We start from the raw sequence: 12,119 nt of genomic DNA, 5'->3' as shown, positions 1-12,119 counted from the left end.
TCAACATGTCATTGAATTAATAAACAAAATATATTCTTGTTTAAGGATTTGCTATCATCATCTATCCATGTCATATATTATCCACAAAAGACAGAAAGATGAATATGCGTGTAATATTTCTGTTTATTTATTTTGGTTTTGTATATTAAAGCTTGATGTAAGAGCACATTCTGGTGCTAGGTATGACTGGATAGTTTCATTGTGTTTCAACTTCATAAAGTTAATGATTCCCTTAACTGTTAAGTATCTGAGGCTATTGATGTTGTGTTTGTCCATGCTATCATGTTAGCCAAAGTTAGTAATTACAAAGTGAACTATGTCCCTGAGCTGTGTCAGCTTATAGCACAGTGCTGCTAAAGTCTTAAATATGATTGGTCAGGAGGTGTTGATTACTTTTTTGTTTACATGCAGAACAGCTCTGACAGTTATCCTGGCTGAAATGTAAGGTGTATATGGATGCTTCATAATAATCTAATAATAAATGTTAGGAGGTGTTTATTTCCCATTTATGGAACATTTATGTCTTCGGAACAGAGCATTTTTCATTTTTTGGCAATATGACATGCTGTGGGGTTTTTTCCCCTTATTAACATCAAGAGAAAGGAAAACAAAAGGCTGTTGCAGATAAGACTGCTTATTTTTGCTATAATGTAAGTGACAACAGGAAGTAACTTGTTCACTGGTGATGTATAAATAGTTAAAAGTATGATGTATCAGTAAAAATTGGCCAACTGCTGGGTTACAAGAGGAGAGAAAACACTTCAGGATACTTGTAGTTAATGGAAAATAAAACTGGAAAAACTTCAGAAGTGTGTCATCGCACTGCCTTGTCCTTGATGATTTTCCTATAACAACATGCCCCATCATGTTTTATTACTTATTTAATGCCTGGGTACACAATCCTATTGTTCCTGCTCTGTGACCTAGCTGTGGTCATGCAGTAATGCAGAGGCAGAGGTGTTGCTTTGTTTAAACAGCAAAGTCATAAAAGAAGTTCCTGCCGCCCTAACCCCAGGGCCAAGTTACCGAGGAGTTACCTCAAATACCACCCACATATTTTTAGCGGTATGATGAGGCTTCCAGATCAAATAAATAAATGTTGTGGGTAGGCTGTTAGCGGCTTACATTTACAACATTGGAGATGGAGGGATTAGCTGAGTGTGATAGCTGCTGAAGCATCTCTGGATCAGATCTGGAGAGGGAGAGGGAACAATACAGCACATTAGAGAGGCAGCCAGCTAACACAAAGTGGAGGGGGGAAATGCAAGAGTTTTAATTAGCATTCATTAACAGCAAGGAGGAAAGAGTGATTATGGTGTTTAAGGAGTGCATTAGCTAATGCTGCCTTTTTTTCACGTCAGCAGATCCGAATTGGTGCAATGTGTTTCCACATCAAAAGGTGCTTGTGTTGTGCTGACACTGTTAGCTTGGGGGTATAGTGGGTGAGTGGGGGGATGTTTTCATTGGTAATCAGAAAAGATGTTCGCTCTTCTGTTGGTTTGTTGTTTAAATATAGCACAAACCCTGATAGCTTAATGAGGGCGGTTTGTGTCTGACACTCACCTCGGATGTTAAGCTTAAGAAACTCAAACCACACAAAAGCAGGAAAAAGCAAGAGAGAACAATGGCCTTCAATGATGCTAATGACTCTGGTGCAGTGTTTGTTTTGAAATTTGAACTAGCATTGATGTATATTCTAATGATATGGATCAAGCTCTGTATATTTTCATGTAAACAGGCCCATTGTTCAAATGACCTAACTGACTTCAGTACATCAGTGTAAATTGTTCACGTATGTCCCACAGCAAGGAAAAATATTTTCTTATGCTGGCATGTTGACAGCAGCCCAAGGCCTGGAGGAAATTGCTACAAGGATATATAATACTGATTGAGCTCTGGTTTCAGACGGTCAATATTAGTCTGTTTGTTTGCCAGGAAGGCCTATAGATTAAATAGGACAGGTTAGCAAGCCTCGTCTAAACAGTCCGATACTGTCATCGAGTAGTCAATCTTTGTCCTTTATTCACATTCTATAATGAGATGTAAGTCAAACATTAGTCACCCTCCGGTTGTTATTAAGGTACTCACCCCACACAATTGCTTCTACGAAGCATTATGATTCACACAAAAGCCTTCAGTGTTTGCAGGGGGTCATGTGACAGCCAGTGTTGATTCTCCCAAATCAACTGTTTGCACAGCTCTTGGTATATAAAGCAGCCGTGATTGGGGAGTGGATGTGTTGATAGGAGCGTGCAGGTGGGGTTGGGTGTGGGACCAATGAATCACTCACTGCACCAAAGTCAGAGGGAAAAGACCTTGGGTCAGCAGACTGTTGCCTTCTATGCAACCCTGGGAAAATATAGACCTGATAATCCCAGGGATTGGCATGAATAAACATTTCACTTTAAGGCAGGTAATCACTGATGTCTCCAAGAAAAGTATCCCTCTGAATCTTGACATGATTACTGTTGCCTGCTGCCAAGGTTTATGGAGTCACTCTAAAGTAGAACGAGGCACTCCTCTTTCTCGTACACACACACACACAAACACACACACACACACAACATTACCACCACCACTCTCTTCCCCCACCCTCCCCCTGCCGTAACCCCAGTCTGTGTACTCTGCTAATATTGACTCTCCTGGCTAACACTGCCTCTATTGAGCCCAGCCTTTCACACTAACGTTTGACTAGCATTAGTACATCATTGAGATAACAGGTTGAGGCGAGCAGCAGGCTACGTTGAGGCCACAGTGCCGAATCAAGGCCAGGCTGTCAGCTTAGCATCAAGGCCTGCATGGAAAGGGACGCACCCAGAAGTTTTACGACCACCCCCACCCCCACCCCCACCCCCCCACCATGTTTTCCATATTATAATGCTTGTGTTTACTTCCCTGTGCTTCAGTGTTTCCTTTCCACTGTGGATTTTGGCAGGGAGGTATGATTTGCAGACTTAGCTGTGTTCTGACAAGAAAATAGGGCATTTTTGTGGGGCATTTACTTTACCTCCAGCCATCAAGCTTGCACAGAGCCTTGCAGTATGGCTCATCGAGCTGCTCCTCTCCCGCCAGCAGAGGGGAAAAGAGGCGAGAAACCGCACATGGCAGATTACCAAACAGTGCCAAACAGAGAGAGTGGTGCTGCCATCTGCTGGTCATGAGCTGGTCTTGCACATGCTCATACAAATCTTTTTGACTCAGGTCAGCCTCCACTTACTTTAAGCTAGGTAGAGTAATTCCCAGTCCTGGTTCTGGAGTACACCCTGTGTTTCCCCAGTGGCACAGAGGTGCAATGGATAGTATCCTGTTCAAACTTGAACTTGGGTTACTTCCTGTGAGGTGTTTCGCATGTTCTCCCCATGTTTGCATATGTTTTCTCTGGGATGTTTGGTTTACTGCCACTGTCCAAAAGCATGCCAGTAGATAGATTGACTAAACCCTTAGTGTGAATGTGTGTGCACTCTGATTGACTGGGGTCCTATGCAGGGTGACCGTTTTCCTTTATTTGTTCGGTCTGTGAAAAATCATTTCTGCTGTTGAGAAGAAAGTTAGAGGAAATGTTGTGCTGGGTAATATTCATGCTGTGTTATAAGTGAAATAATTAAAAAATGACGAAACTTGTTTTTATTTTGTAAATATGTATAGTCTAAACCAGATATCAGTAGAGAGTCAGTTAAAGATGTGTTGTGTGATCTAACTTGTACGGGCTTGTTTCATGATAATTGGAGCTAATCATTCTCATTTCAGTCCATACGCCCTTTGTCCACATTTAAACAGAACTACATGGTGGATTGGTGGAGCTCAGCATTCTACTACTAATTACAGTGGTTTGACAAAATATGTACATTTACATTCATTGATTTGGCTGATGCCCTTGTCCATTGATTTCCTTTCCTTTGAAACAGAATACAGAGCAGGTAAGTAGTACAAGTCCATGCACTATTCAAAGTTCCACATATATCATATATTGTTTGACCACAAAATATACACACACACACACACACACAATCATCTGCTAAAGCAAACTTAAATGCCAGAGAATTAGCCCTTAGAATAGTTTGACCTGGGGTCTGTGATATGATAAACAGAACACTATACTGTATGTATTAGAATATATAAGCTAACAAACCACCAGCAAAACAGCAGTGTTGGTTTTAAAATCCTGTAATACGTAATCCTAATACAATGTATGTAATTATATATATATATATATATATATATATATATATATATATATATATATATATATATATATATATATATATATATATATATACATATTTTCACAGTGTTTTCTCCAGCCATGTGCATTACTGTCACACAGAAAAGAACAAACTAGTGGCACTGCAACCTTCTACAAAACTCCTTGACTCCTCAGCAAACACAAAAGCTCCAGAGCTCTGGCCAAACAAGCTCAATCAAAAGAAGACTGCTCTGAGCCATGTTAGCTCAGCAAATCCAGCCCTCTACACAGACACACAAGGCTTCAAAGAATGAGTTTACCTCTCCCTAACCTCTGATGCATTGTGTATTGATCGTACAGAGAGCTGGGGCAGACCTGGACACCCTCATATGGATTAGTAAGGCCTGGACCTGAACCGAACACTAATGCCGACATAAAGCTTCCCCTTTTTCTCAAACTATGATGTCTGTTTTTTCCTTTTGAAATACTGTTCAGTAACTAATGTAGGAAAGGAACTAAAAGGAAAGATACAGTACGTGTGAAATGCACCAGGGCCACAAAAAATGTAATTAGTGAATAATAATAATAATAATAATAATAATAATAATAATAATAATAATAATAGGATTGCTCAGCCTAATATGTCTGGTCACTGACAACACCCCCAGCCCAACCCATCTATTATTATTATTATGCAATATTTTCCCTGAAGCAGAAGTTGTCACTATGATCCCGTTTAGAATGGCCATAAACAAAATTGCCATTCACCAGTCATACCTGTCACATGGAGATATAATATATATAAATATAATGTCAAATATAATGTCACTGACTAATATATCCTGACCTGTAGATAACCTGCTCCTGCATTTGACAGGTTTTGTCAAACTGTGTATTTTACAGAAGGCATCTTCGCTAATAGGATGCATTCAACAAAATTGCTGTGATTAAAATTGGTAACGTTTTTTGTTTCTAAGCAACAACACACAATATTGCACAAACACTCTAAGACTAATAAATTGCACCTCAGCATATGTGCCAGATAATATCTTATATTAGAAGTGGTATACCTGTGGGTGGATAATTGACTTGGTTTTTGCAGGTTCTCACTGTGGATGTTACAGCTTGCCTCTCAGGTAAATGAAACTCTTGTGTAAGTTAATTAGAGCGCTGGTGCCATGTTATCCCTTTTATCACTTCATGTAACAAGTTTAGACATGCAATAACTATGAGGCATGAAATTTCAAACCTGAGGGGCAGAACATTCAAAGTCTGCCGATTCTTTAAAATTACATATTACAACAGCTTGTCTCATAATCTGTCGATATTATTATAACATTATGTAACATTACAACATGTAAATCATGTTTAAACATTATTCTCTTACATCTGTTTCAGAGCATCAGGTAATGTTCACATCAACACAGAATGGGGACATGTGATCACAGTGACTAGCTGGGGTATGTGGTATGGCTGATAATTGGATTAAGTAGTCTGATCCCCTGGGCTTTTCATTCACAATAGCCTGTAGAGACTATTATTACTATCAGTGTAATGAAACATCCAGGGATCATTAGTAGAAATGCTTTGTTGATGAGAGAGGTCAGAGGTTTGACCTGTCAGGAAGGATACAATAACTGAAATAATCATATCTTTACAACTGTGGTGAGCAGAAAAGCATCCCATCAAACACAACACAGCAAACCCTGAGCAGAATTTTGAAACTACAACAGCAGATGAGTGCATCAGGTTCCACATCTGCAAGCAAGGAACAGGAATCTGAGGTTGGAAAGTCAGAGATGTTTTTACAATCTCCACTTGTCCAGATTTAGTGAACCTGTACCTCCTGTAGCCTGAAATTACTGCTCCTGATGTGTTTGCAGAATTGAAATAAGTTTAAAATCCCAGGCTCAGCACTTTCTGAAACATTCAAATCAGTAACCATGCCACATTCAAAGGCATTGAGATTTCCCCTAGTTTATTGTTTGATGTGAACATTAACTGAGGCTCCTGGTCTGTATCTGTATTGTTCTATACATCGTGCTGCTGCTGCCACATGATTAGCTGATTGAATACTTGTTTGAACGAGCACGTGTACAGGTGTTCCTTTTAAAATGGCCAGGGAGTGTTTATAAGCAGCGGGTTGCCTGTAAAATAATTCTAGTATCCACTGCCACACTGACTGGATTATATCAAAAGTTCTTGGTAAATAGGAGGAACACACACACACTCAAGGTAGTCCTACAGAAAGTAAGTGAATGGATATGAGTCCTGACAGTTTGTCTCCACTCTGAGGTCACTGCTTGTTAATGTGTAGCCATGACATGTCCAGGTTTCCAGAAAGCAAACACCTGACAGGCAGAAGTGCTTAGATCGCTGACAAGAACAAAGACTCAGGCAGGGAAAAATCTGTGTTCAAGGGAAACAGTTTATTTCCTCAATTCTGAATCACAGATTGTTTTAGAATCAAGTGTCGTTTACGCTTGATTACAGCACAAATTTTTCCAGAAAATGCGTCTGTAATTGTGCAGTGAGTCATGACACAAAAACAGCTTCGTGTCATCTAACCTCAATCATTACATGGTCTCTCACAATCCCCTTCTCTCATTGTTAACAAGCTGTGAGCAGCCAGTCATGGACTATTATATGTTTATTGGTATTTATGTGATAATAAATCTATCCTTTTGTTTTTTCAGTTGAGGGGAAAAGAGCTGAACGACGTATTGGTATGCATGAGCAGCAAGAGTTCTGCAGATGAGCGTAGCAGCAGGAAACAGCGAGATGAGGCCCCAGGGACGAGGGGGCACAAGATGTTCCGAGTGACAGGACCAGCCTGTCAACACTCATCTGCATTTTAACCTCCCTTTGGAGTGACTCGCTCACTGGTGGCCCGCCTGATATATTGAGATGTAGTGCGAGAAACCCTGCTCTCGGCCTTCATTATCCAAGTGCTGGGCTCATGCACTATTTACCGAGTGGTCTGCTAATTGAGTTTTAATGTCAGGGAGTTCTCCCCAGGAAGCACAAACACAGCTAGGTAGATGAGACTTTAAAGGGCAGCTATGGCTGTGACTGGACTGCTGTGAACCACTTTGCTTTGCTCTGATGTGTGCCGGCCCAGAGGCAATAAAGGTCTACAAACCCCATACACCCACCCCCCGACACACACACACACACACACAAACACACTCACACATACATATGTATAACTATATACATACTGCATGTGCATACATCCCCAGTCTAATACAGCTTAATGCTGCTCTGGAAAAAAAGCATACACTATGTAGCCTCGTGATCCCAGTGCATTAATAAGTAGAAGAGTACCTCAGCACAGGCTGTACATGTACACTCTAACTGCAAACAGTAATCTGCTCTCCAAAGATATGCATAAATCATGTGATCATAAAATCTACAAACTTGCACACCAGACATGAACGATGTCAAAGCTAAAAGAGGCCATGTTTGCACACTAGGTTCAATATTAATCAAAAGCCAGTTAAAGTCAAAGTCAAAATTCTTCATACGATCATCAAATTAGAATGTGTGAAATGATTAGGGGCAAGCTGAATGTTGAATAAAAGGAGTTCCTGGGGGGGGAACAGACTAAGAGCGTGTGCTTTGATTACCCTATAAGCCGAATAAACAACATGGAATTTGCATCTCAACTGATTCAACATTCAGATATAAAATACTCAGAAGCTCATTAGAAGCCCGCTTTACTTCAAATTATTTTGCTAGTCTGTCCCCTCCTGCACAAGAAGACAGACAGCCAGGGAAAACATTCTTTTATTCATGCAAATAGCAGATAAACCCATGGCAATCATTTATTTCCGAGAAGCTGGGTTGGTTAATTAACAGTGTGAATTCAAGCAGGAAGCTGGTATTGCGTCCAACACACTTAATTGCATTGAAGTGTATTGTGAAGATTATAAACTCAGACAGAATCACCTATTCCTGCAATATGACAGTTTTCTTTTTTTTTAATATAACTGATTCATTTGAGTAGCTCTCTCCTGTGCTTAATTTAATTACGCATTATCAGAAAATATTTCATCCTGAATGGAGTGTGTGGAATGTCTGCGTTTATGCACTTGTTCTTCATGAGAAGAATTCAACAAGGTTTAATGAAAGAATTAAATGAGGTGCTCAAGCAGTTCTCACAACGAACGTTGTGCAACAGGGATGTAACAGAACGGCACTCTGTATCTGTTTAGTGCTACAAATATCCACATCTGTATGCACATCTGTGGGCTTGGTAAGACGTTCCTCAATAAAAATTAAAGGCTGCAAAATTATAAAAAATAATAAAACTACTTTCCAGAAGCTGATTTTCAGCATTAAGGACAGAGCTTGGAGCAACTAGTGGTATGCTGTAACAAAAAACAAGCATCTTGTAAGTGTGACACAGAGCCAAACTCCAAATGGCCATTTTAATAAATCCATATGAATTCCAGCTGATTGCAGATTCTGAAAGTATTTCTACCCTAAACTTTGTAATCTGATTCAAATATTTATCTGCATGTGCATTAAATATATTCTGAACAAAATGTTTGCGTAAATGTAAGACATAAATAAACATATGCACCACTCCCGGTGGGCCAAGTATTTTTGAGTCTTATTGAGAAAATAGACAGATTCATGCATTTACATGGCTCATTTTCTTCCTATTTACTGCATTATTTCAGCTCTACACTACCCCTGTCAATCCGATCGAAATTTCATTTGGATCAAGTTGAATCAGATCAATTGAGGTGTTTACATGAAGGCTTTACAATCCGATTGAGCTATCAAACTGATTACTAACACATGTTATAAACATATCTACTCTGAAACAGACAGACCAGAACTTATACCTAAAAGAAGAGGTCATTGGTCATTTGGACAAATTCTAAATCTCTTACTAGAAAATGAACAGTTGCTGAAGTAGGAGGTCAATTCACCAGTGATTCAACAACCTCCTATTGCTCTCTCTCTCTCTCTCTCTCTCTAACAGATCCATTCACCCTAATGCATTCATTTTATGGTTCCAGCATTACGATGAGAAGTTGTCGCCAGCCGCATCTCTGTGTTGAGAGCTGAATGATTATTGTTGTGGAGTGGCTCATCACAGCTCCATGCTAGTGCACAAAAGAGTTTAACGTGTGAGCCCTTGACCCCTTTCTCTCAGGTTAGTCACTCTCCAGCGAGCTCAAATTGAATCCAAGCCAGAGAAGCAGAGGCAAATTAAACACCCACTACATCTGTCTTGGTGACAGAACTGCAAGGATCCTGAGTGCTTCTCAGGGTTTCTCCTCAGAGGTCTGAGCCATCACTAACTAAATTTAGTCCTTAGTGTAAAGTGAATCTCTAAAGCTACGTTCACACTTTAGTGATTTTCTCACTGTGAGTCGCAGGTTATTCTACTATGTAGTCACTTGTAAGTGTTCCTACTACTGGTTGCCATAGTAATAATGTTTATCAGTTGGGCAACTAGCATTCCACTTAACAACAAATCATTTTTCTTGAGGTAAAATGAAAGACTCTGCAGGGAGAGTTTGTAAGTAAAATTCACCAGTGTATATATGCATCATATGAGCCTCCTGGTGGACCAGCGGCAGGATCCCGTGCTCTCATTGCCATGGCCTGGGTTGAATCCCGGGCAGGGAGCTAACCCAGCCACTGTAGAGTTAGAGTAGAGTTAGGTCCCAGGCCCGAATAAAATGGGAGGGTTGCATCAGGAAGGGCATCCAGCATAAAACCTGTTCCATATTAAAACATGCAGACCAAATGATCCACTGTGGAGACCCCGAACAGGGAGCAGCCAAAAGAACAACATATATGCATCATGTCATACAAGATAAAGAGAGGCAGTGTGTGCTCTTTTCCATGGATCATTTGAGCTATTGGTAGTCGCTGCACCATGGCATTCTATATTTGCATAAAGTTAAACTTTTCTTAACCCTGACACATCACCTGATACATCCACATATAGTCACCAATGGTTGCTGTCACTCTTGTTAGCAGAAGTCACCGATTCTCATTGACAATGGTGGCTTTGTCACAGCAAAGATTTACTACCTTACAGCCAGTAAAGCAAATGATTTGAAATGTTAACTGTGCCATATATGAAGAAATGTTGAAATGATACATTTTTCACTAGTTTCTGAGCTAAGACACATTATATTGGTTGTATGGTTTTTTGTTTTATTACTTTTGCATTGCATCATGCAAATTGCATCACACACATTCCTTGGCGATAAAAACCATTTGCTAATTCTCTGTAATGAGTTTTTTTATTGTCTCAGCTGAGCCTGTCACTTTTCTGTGCTGTATGTGTAATTAAATTCAGTTAGGTATTATTTTAAAATCAAGCTTGATTCTCACCTTCCAAGCTGTGAACTGTGTTATTTTTCATTTTCCAGCCTGAAAGTGGAAATATACATGTCACTGCTTTTATTCTACAAGCCAAACTAGATCTAGGATGCTTGCAGGTCTTTTGCAGCTTTGTGATATACAAACCCACAATGACCAAATGTCTAATAATACACAGAAATCCTTAAGCAGATTACATGTAACCAGGTTTTTATGCTATGGGGTGCTATAATCCATTCCTCCTCCTTCATGTTTTATTACAAAGACAGCAGAGCTCATGTTCTAAGAGACTTGATTTTCTAAGAGCTCATTGGCATAAAGAACACTATAGAACAGCTCATGTCTGTGTGACAGATGAACACACTGCTGCACAACCATCTGTGCATACTGTTTAAACCATACATATGTTCTATACTATTTACTGTCACACTTGTTTTATTGCTCCTTTTGTCTTTTATTTATTATTTTTACTCTCTTTGAATTGTCGTATGTGTTATTGTGTTTTTGTCGATCTATATTTGTTTTAACTTTTAGTGTTATGCTTCTAGAATATTATTTCCCTCAAGGGATAAATAAAGTACATCTAACAAAACTTATATCTATTCACTGATCTTCCTATGATGTTGCTCTTTTGGCTGTTCTCTTTTCGGAGTCGCCACAGCGGATCATTTGGTCCACAGGTTTCATGCCAGATGCCCTTTCTGATGCAACCCTCCCAATTAACCCAGACTTGGGACCAGCACTGAGAGTTAACTCTTCAGTGGCTGGGTTAACGAACCCAGGCCACGGCAACGAGAGCATGGGATCCTTCTATATCTATATCTATTACCATATGTGTCTATTATGCTTTTAGAACTTTACAGCAGAGTGGAATACTTTTCTTCACATATCCCAGCTGAGGAAGTTGTGGTCAGAGTGGAGAGGTAACTATGATACAGCACCCCTGGAGCAGGGATGGTTAAGGGCCTTGCTCAGCTGCCCAACAGTGGAGCTTGGTGGTGCTGGGGCTTCAACCCCAATCCTCCAAACAACAACCCAGAGCCTTTACCACTTGAATTACCACTAGAAACAACAGTAAGATACAATGTCAGGAGACACACAATGGGATTTAGGCCAAATGTGTAACAAAGAAGCATGTTTTATTATGCCTATTTGTGGTTTTCTTTAGACCAATCCTGACTCACCTGATTATATTTAAAATAGCTATAAACTTTGTGAAAGTTCTTGTGTGTGAAAATGTGTGTTCAATTTCTCCATTTCCTTAAAGAGTAAATCACAATAGTTATAAAAGCACCATACATAGTGCATCAAGCCCCACACAAGACAAGACTTTCATAATGTACAGAACGCTTGTAATACTAATACATACGAATTCTCAATTCTCTATCAAATTTGCAGTGGCATTTGCAAGCATGTTTAATCAGAGAGTAAATCCAGTTGAGAAGTAGGTATGTATTTCAGAAACGGTTTGCTTCGTTTGAAAATAAAAGCCAGAGATAAATGTACAATGCAATACTGACGCAGGTTGCACCAGACTTTCCGTTTCAGAAAAGAGAAAAGCTTGAATCATTTTTATTAAAAC

This window comes from Hemibagrus wyckioides, linkage group LG04, assembly GCF_019097595.1.
Source record: "Hemibagrus wyckioides isolate EC202008001 linkage group LG04, SWU_Hwy_1.0, whole genome shotgun sequence".
NCBI classification, from domain to species: domain Eukaryota; kingdom Metazoa; phylum Chordata; class Actinopteri; order Siluriformes; family Bagridae; genus Hemibagrus; species Hemibagrus wyckioides.
Note: the sequence above shows the minus strand (reverse complement) of the source record.